Raw genomic sequence first — 10,988 nt, forward strand, 5'->3', positions numbered from 1 at the left:
TAAATAACATTTTTATTCATTTATTTAATACATGTTGTATGAATTTTGCCAGCATCTTCAGATGGTGAAATGTCAAGCAAAAAGTGCATTCCAAGCCCTCAAGAAGTTGTGTCAAGCCCTAGTCGTGAAGGCATTCCAGATCTAAAGAGTAGAAATGGACCTATATGTATGGTTTTATTGATGAAAATATGCCATGCCCCAGTGACAAAGGTGAACCAGTTTCTAAAAATGGAGATGAAGCTTGACCCTGGAAAGAAAGCATGTCTGTCTCTAATGATAGAGATGTGACTTTATCCAGGGACTGAGATCTGCCAGTTCTAAATGAAGGAGATTTGCCAGGTGCTGATATTACTGATATCCTACATGTGGGTCCCATCTGCTCAAGGTTCCAATAGTGAAAAATCTTGGTTAGGAATGAAGTGTCATCAGGTATTGCTTCTATCAAGAATCTTCTTTCTTTAGAATTAATAAGATTAAAGCTTAAATTATTAGGGCCCGCAAGGATTTGCGGGTGCCCTGTAGTAATCACTCTGTCTGTCCGTCTGTCTTCTTCTGTCCACAAATTTTCTGTTTTTTCCTAATAACTTTTTTTATGGTAGCCCAATTAAGTTCACATAGGAAAATTTTTTAAAAATCTTCTTCTCAAGAACCACTGGGCTGGGAAAGATGAAACTCATGTGAAATTATCCTCAGGTAGTGTCGATTCAAGTTTGTTCAAATCATGACCCCCGGGATAGGGTGGGGCCAAAATGGCCGATCAAAGTTATATATAGGAATATATAGGTAAAATATTTAAAAATTTCTTTTCAAGAACCACGGGGCCAGGAAAGATGAAACTCGTGTGAAATCATCCTCAGGTAGTGTCGATTCAAGTTTGTTTAAATTATGACCCCGGGGGTAGGGTAGGGCCAAAATGGCTGATCAAAGTTTTACATAGGACTAGATAGGGAAATCTTTTAAAGTCGTCTTCTCAAGTACTTCAAAGCCATGATTAGTGATATTTATGTTGAAACATCCTTAGGTAGTGTAGAATTAAATTTGTTCAAACCATTATAACGCCTAAGGATAGGGTTGGGCCACAATGGTGAATCAAAGTTTTACATAGAAAAATAAAGAGATAAATCCCAAGAATAGAAAAGCTATGTTTAGTCATATTGACATGTAAGCATCCTCATGTATTTAGGATTTAAATTTATTCAAATCATGGCCCTTTGGGGCAAGAAGGGAAACAATGGGGAATCAAATTCAAATTATTATGAAGTTATATATAGGAAGAAAATGTTTTTAAAAAATCTTTTTATCAAGAACAGTAAAGTCATATGCTGTGTTTATATGAAGGCATTGTCAAGTAGTATTAATTCAAGCCCCCCTCCCCACTTTTCAGTAAACTTTTCCTGATCTGATTTGTGCTTTTTCCTAGCCGATTTGCTCAGGTGAGCGATGTTGCCCCTGGGCCTCTTGTTTGAATTACTGGGATCAAAGCTGTTGATTATTGCTCAAAAGTTTATCATATACTTACACATTTTATTCTGGTTGAAATGTTTGTAATTTTACAATTAAGTTGCAATTTTTTCAGAGGCACTAAAGGAAACTGATGGCATTGTTTTTGAGAATAAGAGTGAGGAGGAGATAGATGACAGTCAAGACAATCAGGATGTCCATATTGTCACTCCAGGTACTGTATACACACTGCATTACCCATTTTAAGCAATAAGTTTCTTAACTTGAAATTATATGCAGAAACCCAGCATGGCCAGCCAGTCTACATGCATGGAAAATTTTCTAAAGACTTGATATTGAGTATTACCAGTAGAGCTTCAGTCTAAAATGCAAACAGGTGGTTCTATTCAAGGATAGGCCAGAGTATAGTTCAGACAGAAGTTATTTGCATTGATTGAACTACTGTAGATCACTAAATTTTTGCGACACCTTATTTTCGCGAGAAAGTCATTGACTCTTGATTAGCGAGACAAAATTTTCGCGAATTGTGGTTATTGCTCTATATAATCTTAAGGAATACTATTATACGCGAGAATTAAATTTTCGCGAGCACACTGTCTCGCGTAAGTACGCGAAAATAAAGTTCTCGCGAATAAAAAGTGATTTACAGTATACCAATTTCAGTCATAACATTTCACAAATATGTCTTCTGAATGTAGATGGAGGAGCTAGCTGAGATTAAATTCATAATCAACAAAATATTTTACTGGATGTGAATTTATATAGCAAAGCTTTCAAGTACACAGACCATACAAATAAAGAAAGTACCTATGTATCACAAATATACTTATTGGCTAGTAAACAATCATTCTCCTGCCAGATTATATTTCAGATGAAAAAAATTGCTTTAACTCTTAGAGCTATTTTTATTATTATTATTTTTTTTTGTACAGACCATACCACCAACCAAGGAAAATTATATTTTGAAAATATCATTTTAGGGAAGAAGAAGTCATTTCTGATCCTAGATCTACTTTGGAAGATTCTACATGCAAGTGACAAGAGATACAAAAAAATCCCAAGGACATCATGAGAAATGAATTTAATCAACAGACATTGCGGAAAAAATTTTCTAAAAAATTGTAATAGGACCTTAGAGAAGTGTAAAACACCAAGGATATAATCTTGTTAAAAAACAGAGAAAATCTATATTAACATTCTACTTTCAATTGATATGCTTTGAGAAATATGATAAACACTGTGTTTTAAAGCCACAGTAATGGAGGACATTGAATTCTTTGCAGCAGTTTTATCATTAGGCCATTCCAATTTTTTTCTGTTTTTAGTGTCTGTGGATGGATTGGTTTTGAGGTCATGCAATCAAGAACAAACACAAAATGAAATTGACAAATACAAATCTTTGACAAGCAATTTACTCTTCTGGGATCAGCATCTCTCTTTTTTGAAAGTGATGTGCTCAAGTTTTTTTTTTTTTTTTTTTTTTTTTTTGTTTCATTAAACTAGTAGTAGTAGTAGTTTAATTTAGCTATAATATGAGGAAAATTCTCAAATGATGCTAAAGGAGTTCTAGAACTTTGCGTAAAATGTTGTTTTTTCCCCTTTTGTTTTGTAATTTTTTTTTGGAAGGAAAGAAATGTTTTGAAATTTAGGTTGGATGCTAAACAAAGAAAAAAACTTGGAATGGCCTCATATAACCTACATGGACTAAACTGGCATAAATGAAGAGTGCTTAAGAAGCTGTGCATGATGTATGTAGGAAATGATTTTGAAGTATTAAATATTTTATGCAAAAGGAAATTTTCTCAATTTAGTTAATTTTTGCAAAAAAATATTGCTGTACTTTTCTTATGTGAATTGAATATAAAGAGTTGGGTTTGATGCATAAATAGTCCTGTTCTTATACTAGTTCTTTGAGAATCACCCCCTGTCCCATTTTAACATCAAAATAAAGTATGGAGTATTTCTCATTTCCTTTAACAAAGATTTTTTATAGAGTCCTGAGATTGGAAGTTAAACAAGATTTCAAATTTCTTGAAATATTAAAAATGCAAAGGAAGGAATTTTCAGGATATGGGAGAATTCAAATGGGACATTGAGACTTGGTCAGTTAATTGGTATATATATGGAGGGCCATTTTATGGATAAAGTGAACCTAGCTCTTTTCACCATTTCAATAGATTACACAGTCACCAAGTATCAAAATGATAAACTGATGCATTGGTTACCAAAACTGAGTACTTTTGATTTCTCACAATTCACAGGGCCAAAAAAAGCTTTCAGTGAATCTTGCTCTTTATTACATTTATGTCTGTAAACTTTTACCATGTGCAAACATCCTTTGTTTCTAGAAATGCCATTATCTTCTGTAAGTCCCCAAACTTTTAACATGTGTATAAGGTCCTCAGTCTCTATAAATACCTGTATATCATGTGTAAGTCCCCTAACTTTTAACATGTGTATAAGGTCCTCAGTCTCTATAAATACCTGTATATCATGTGTAAGTCCCCAAACTTTTAACATGTATATAAGGTCCTCAGTCTCTATAAATACCTATATCATGTGTAAGTCCCCAAACTTTTAACATGTGTATAAGGTCCTCAGTTTCTATAAATACCTGTATCATGTGTAAGTCCCCAAACTTTTAACATGTATATAAGGTCCTCAGTTTCTATAAATACCTGTATCATGTGTAAGTCCCCAAACTTTTAACATGTTTATAAGGTCCTCAGTTTCTATAAATGCCTGTATCATGTGTAAGTCCCCAAACTTTTAACATGTGTATAAGGTCCTCAGTTTCTATAAATACCTGTATCATGTGTAAGTCCCCAAACTTTTAACATGTGTATAAGGTCCTCAGTCTCTATAAATACCTGTATCATGTGTAAGTCCCCTAACTTTTAACATGTATATAAGGTCCTCAGTTTCTATAAATACCTGTATATCATGTGTAAGTCCCCAAACTTTTAACATGTGTATAAGGTCCTCAGTTTCTATAAATACCTGTATCATGTGTAAGTCCCCAAACTTTTAACATGTGTATAAGGTCCTCAGTCTCTATAAATACCTGTATCATGTGTAAGTCCCCAAACTTTTAACATGTGTATAAGGTCCTCAGTCTCTATAAATACCTATATCATGTGTAAGTCCCCAAACTTTTAACATGTGTATAAGGTCCTCAGTTTCTATAAATACCTGTATCATGTGTAAGTCCCCAAACTTTTAACATGTATATAAGGTCCTCAGTCTCTATAAATACCTATGTCATGTGTAAGTCCCCAAACTTTTAACATGTGTATAAGGTCCTCAGTTTCTATAAATACCTGTATCATGTGTAAGTCCCCAAACTTTTAACATGTGTATAAGGTCCTCAGTCTCTATAAATACCTATATCATGTGTAAGTCCCCTAACTTTTAACATGTGTATAAGGTCCTCAGTTTCTATAAATACCTGTATCATGTGTAAGTCCCCTAACTTTTAACATGTGTATAAGGTCCTCAGTTTCTATAAATACCTATATCATGTGTAAGTCCCCTAACTTTTAACATGTGTATAAGGTCCTCAGTCTCTAGGTCCTCAGTTTCTATATAATACCTGTATCATGTGTAAGTCCCCTAACTTTTAACATGTGTATAAGGTCCTCAGTCTCTATAAATGTTCTTATCTTATTCAAGTCCCCAAACATTAGGTATGTGTATAAGGTCTCAGTTTCTATAAATATATGTATAAAGTCTTCAGTTTCTTTTATTAGCCTTATCATGTATAAGTCCCTTAAACTTTTATCGTGTGTACGAGATCCTCAATTTCTTTTTATATCTTAATCTTAAGTAAGTCCCTAATTTCTATATACACGTACATGTATATATATATATATCTTGATCTTGTCCCTAAAGTTTTGCCATGTGTGTAAGATCCTCAGTTTCTTAATTTTCAAACTGTGCAAGTCCAAAAATTTTAACCGTATGTACAAGGTCTTCAAAAAACCCTTTTCTTGTTTGTTGGTACATGTTGTTTAATGTCCCTGCAAATTTTGTCCTATATTTGGCACGTACGGACATGGAGAAGTGAGGGATCTTTTCCGTGCAAACACCTGCTGCATCAAGGGAACTGGTTTCATCCGAAGGATCGGTATCCACGTGCCACAGTTGTATTCGAACCTGTGACGTAAGGATCAATTAACCCCAATTAATTGCAAATCTAGAGCAGACGCTCTAACCACTGCGCCATGCAGGCGAGACACCTTTGTCTTGTGTAAGTCCTAGCTTAAATCATACCATAATGAATATAATCTTTTAAAATAATAAAAACATAATGTAATGCGATATTACATGTAGTTAATAAAAGTGTCCTTTTATAACATGCATACATGTATTTCTTATCAAATAAGTTCAAGAGCTCTTGTATTTTAAAGGCTGATACAGAGCAGTATCGGTAACAGCTACAGTAACTTTATTTCCGACGCTCAATAATAAACAGGCACACTCAATAATAAACAGGCACATATCATAGGGGTGGGGGTTGGGGGGTTGGCCACCCCCTTTTTTTCCAGACATTTTTTTAACTATATAAATTGTTTATTGAAAGCCCCCCTCCACCACACACTTTTGGAATAGGATTACTGAGTATATATTTGGACAATTTTTTTCGGGTAAGTTGAATTTTTAAAAATTATTTCTGGGGCTGTACTCCCCTTTTTTCAACATAGATGCCCCCTTCCATTTCTGCTTGTCAAGGAATATTTGCTTGGTATTGCCCCCCTCCCTGAAAATATTTGTGCAGCCCCCATCCCCCCAAACAAACGCACACTAAAATTGCTTCCTACCAGTCAGATTGTGGTTCTCGTAATGGCTTAGCAAAGTAAAAAAAGGGAAATTTTAGCTCACCTTTACGATGAGAGCATGTATATCGTCGGCGTCATACAGGTTAAAGATTAAGGGTCCATAATTTAATGTTTTTTCATTTTAATATTTATTTAATAATTATAGCAACGTTAACGAGAAATTTTAAAAGCTACATACATGTATTTGTTTACAGTTTTACTATTTCAGCACGATACTTTGAGAGAGGACTTGTAATACTTTGTGTATTATTTTAAAAGACATCATCGGGAATAATTGTCCTTTTTGTCCATGTGTCACTAAAATCACAAACACAAAAAAGGTCTGAAATGCTCTAAGTATTTTTTGTTTTTCGCTTAAACTCACAATATTTATCGTGAGATTTTGGGCTATAATATTCTAATTTTAAATTTTGCTCCAGATTGCAAAACAAAATAAATTACTTTTCTGTATAATCTATCTAAAAATGGATAAGGATATAAAGTTTATAAGGATAAGGATATAAGGTTTATAAGGATAAGGTTTATAATTAAAGAGTTATGTTATATTAATAAAATATATATTGTATTATGTAGGTCGTGGCCGCAATCGCCAAATCAAAAATAAATGATTTTAAGAAGTTATATTTGTCTTCATCGTCTTTAATAATTAATTACTTTTTTGTATAATCTATCTAAAAATGTGCAAATTTGAGCAGGCGATTTTAATTCAGAATAAAACTTTGAGGATAGCAGTAGGTTATTGCTTTAATACTAGAACGATCTTGTACCGCCTAGTGTGCATATTACAAAAAAAGAATATTGCTTATATTTTTTGGTGAAGTGAATAGGTTAATTAATAAACGAGAAATACTTATCAAAATCTTTTGGTTATTTTAAAGTTAAATCCATATTCAAAATGAATACGTCATCGAACAGGTTCGATGATTTGGTACATAATGGAAAACATTTTTACATTCTCTCTTTAATTTTGTTTAAAACGTACGATTTTTAAGTTTCACTGTCGAAATTTCAAAGAAGGATCAGAATATTTCTTTTTTTTTTTTAAATCAAATTTATTTATCAAGCAATCATGAATAGTTTTCAGTGTCAAACACGGATAATTTAAAGTTAAAACTACTTTCATTTTTGGTGCCAAAATAAAGTAAATACTGATTCTCAAGAGTTTCTCCAGGAACCTCGAGCGATATATCCTAGCTCGCCACTTTTGCTCTCCACTCAAACGCGAATTCCGGTTGGACTGATGTACAACTATAGTCGAGAAAATAAATATTAATCATTACTACGTGAACAATATGAATAAATCGTCAAAACCCCAAAATAATCGCTCCACCAAAAAAAACCCCTATATGTTATAAGAGAGATGTATACTGGAGTATTTTTTTTGTGGAGCGATAATTTTGGGGTTTTGGAAATTTATTCATATTATACACGTCCATGTACATGTCTAATAAGCTACGGGGTTTAATATCGGGGGGGGGGGGGGGAGGGGGGGTCCTGTCCACAAATTCCTGTGCTTCTGCCTTCTACTGGTAAACGACAGCTATATTTATGATATTTTAAAAGTTATTTTATAAATGAGAGATAAGTAACTAAATGTAATTTTCAGATCCAATGTTTTGCTTAAAGAATCTATTTAAATCGCTGGACAAGATTTTATTTATGTTATAATTGCTTTATGATGGAGATTATTCTTTATTTAGAGTTCATATTGACACACTGTTTGTTCCAAACATTTGATATATCGTAGCATACAGTATAGGGGGAGGGAAACTGGTCCCTCAGTTTTTTTCAAAACATACATCTAACTTTTACTATAAAAATGATCCTTGAAAGGTTTCTTGTTCTACCTCTGTTACAGCAAAGTTCTAAGCAAGGCTATTACTGAGTATTTTGAAAAAAATCTGCCGTGAACCTACCTCTCACGTCCCAAAGGAATGGATGAAAAATGAATAATAGATTTTCAACAAAACATGGGGTGATGTTGAGAAGTAGAACCATGCCTATTTTTCACTGGCTTGATCTTCAATTACGACGTGCACTACTCAGATTATTACACTGACCGTATCGTTCAAGGACTTACCGCATGCTTTTCATAGGCGAATACAATATTTGTGATAAGGGGGGTGGGGTGGATAACTTCGTTCAGGCAGTGGGTCTTAGGAACGAAGTCCGCGGAAGCTCCTGGCTTTTTGTGTAAAACCAGGTACAAAAAAGGGGAATGGGTTACTTATGTACACTATGATATTTCACTTGAAAGAAAAAAAAGAACAAACAAGACCAGATTTGAAAAATAGCATTTGTACATCCACAAGATTTCACAAAAACAGTCATAAAATTACCATTTATTAATTATAAAAAACCAACGTATTGCACTATTAATATTAGTCATATGTCACTTTGATACTTTGAATTTTTTTTTTTTTTGGGGGGGGGGGGGGGGGTACGACCTCCACACCCCCTTTAATCCGCCATTACTTTTATAAATCGTAATATTATTATAAATATTATCTACAACCTTGTTTATTAAAATACTGAATACAATAAATTATGTTACAGATATGAGTACCACTTTTGGATAAACATTACGCTGAATTATAATTTTTTGAAAAATGCGCAGATTCACAAATATCTGTAGTTTACGACTAAACAATTTATCCGTGCTAAACGAGGGAGGATTTGAATGCCCTTTGATGTCTTTATTTAATAATATCAATGAAATTAAAATCAAAATAAAATTCGTTTGCTTGAACACAGAACTTGTTTAAGAGAACTTTGAATTTTTCAAAATGTTTTCATTCATATCACATAATCAGAAAATATTGTTCATCAAGATTAGTATATGCTTGAACCGATACAAATGAGGATTTTTTCCTTTATTTTAATTTATTTTTTGCTGTTTTGGTAGTAATGGAAAGTTGTAAAATTGAAGAAACTTACATATGTGCTCTACCCAACCCTTCCCCTTTGTTTGGGTTAGGACAGTCACGTGGAATGCATGTGTTTGAGAGAGAGAGAGAGAGAGAGAGAGAGAGAGAGAGAGAGAGAGAGAGAGAGAGAGATTGTGACACCGTGCTAAATTGACGGATTTACTTTTAATTCATTCCAGGCTTTAAATGTCATGTTTATGTATTTATTTTTATTAATTTGAAATTCAGTTTTCTGAATAATTCTGTATTGAACGTTGCATTTTACAAATCTATCCCATGTTAATGCAGCTAACGAATTTATTAACAAGTCTTATCGCTGGTAATGATTTACGTGAACCAACAATAAACGGTAACCAGTTGGATGCGGCCTTTGCCTCCAAACTGTACATTTGAAATGGATTCGAACATGAAGGGGAACTTATCGGACGGCTGCGAACTGTAAAATGTGAAACGTTACTACCTATTTAAGATTAAAGGTGTTATTAATTAATAAGAAAACGTGTTGCAGGTGCAAACTTTTTGAAATACTCTGATGGCATGGGCATAAAGAACACTGAAAGTAAAATAATGATCACAGTCAATAGTATGTGACCTCATTGTATTAATCAGGCATATGGTTTCTTTTGAAATATATTTATGGGAAGGCAAGAAATATCGACTGGTATCTCATATTTTACAAATGAAGATGCTGCTGGAAGATTAAGAATGCTGGAGGATACTGACTTATTTCCCCTAAACTTGTTGCAGTTAAAAGAAAAAATAAATAGCAAAAGAAAACGAAGTTTATTTGTTTTAGATACAGGTGACGGTATACACTGTAACAGCACAATATAGGGTAATATTTGGAAACTACATATCTTCTTCCAATTTTCCATTAAATGAAGTGTAAATTAGTCACAAAGTGAATAATATACATTTATTGACTGGGTTCGGGGGCAACATGCGTTTTGTCGGACCCAAGAACCAAACTGTCTGTCCAAGGCCATTAGGCCGAAGGCAGACAGTTTGGTTCGAGCGTCCGACGCAACGTATTTTGCCTGAGAACTCTGTCAATAAATATTTTGTTAATCATTTCATTTTATTTTTTAACATACATGTATTTTGTACTGTATTCCGTAATGTAACATCAGGTCCTTAACTGTTTAACACCAACGAATGAAAATAAGATTAAGCCCTGCGCATTCTGTGACGTAAGCATTCCAACATCTCCCCGAGCGGTCCAACATCTCACTCAGCGGTCCATCATCGATGTTTTTACGCCTGCTCAGTAAAACATTAAAAATGTTTGACTTTTTTTCGTATAGATTTATATAGGAATAAATTTTTAAAGGTATAACAAGTCAAGTTGTCTGTGTTTTAAATAGGGAATCCTCATTGCTCCAAAAAATCGCCTCCTTGTAACATACATTTTCTTCAAAACTAACCTTTTCGATTTTTGTTTCAAAGAGGCATATTTTTGAAAATCACAAGAATTAAATAAAAATCATTATCCGTGCAAAATGCAACATGTGTGCATAAAAATACGATTGTGACAATAGTGTCAGAACTGGTCAAGTGGTAAGGCGGTTGTACTCATTCATTCTGTTACCTGAATGACTGGTATACATTTTTCGCCATAAAATAGAAGTATGTGTTTAATGTAATATCTCTTGAAAGAGAAAGAGAGAGAGGAAGAGATGCCAAAAGGATAATGGGTAATATCTAAAAATGCATGTATTGCAGAATTAAATTGTTAAGACAAATAAGACATATTTTTTATTTA

The 10,988-nt window shown here is 33.5% G+C and overlaps 1 long non-coding RNA gene across 1 annotated transcript; it reads left to right on the forward strand.

Annotated features, from left to right (window-relative positions):
* The first annotated feature begins 38 nt into the window (after nucleotides 1-38).
* On the forward strand, nucleotides 39-3,258 carry LOC134260693 (uncharacterized). The gene is made up of 3 exons (XR_009990609.1): nucleotides 39-429; nucleotides 1,577-1,675; nucleotides 2,442-3,258. It is a non-coding gene; the product is annotated as an uncharacterized LOC134260693 (long non-coding RNA).
* Nucleotides 3,259-10,988: the final 7,730 nt, after the last annotated feature.

Source organism: Saccostrea cucullata, unplaced genomic scaffold (genome assembly GCF_032062105.1).
Source record: "Saccostrea cucullata isolate Sc308-1 unplaced genomic scaffold, CSIRO_AGI_Scuc_v1 ctg2674, whole genome shotgun sequence".
Lineage (NCBI taxonomy): Eukaryota > Metazoa > Mollusca > Bivalvia > Ostreida > Ostreidae > Saccostrea > Saccostrea cuccullata.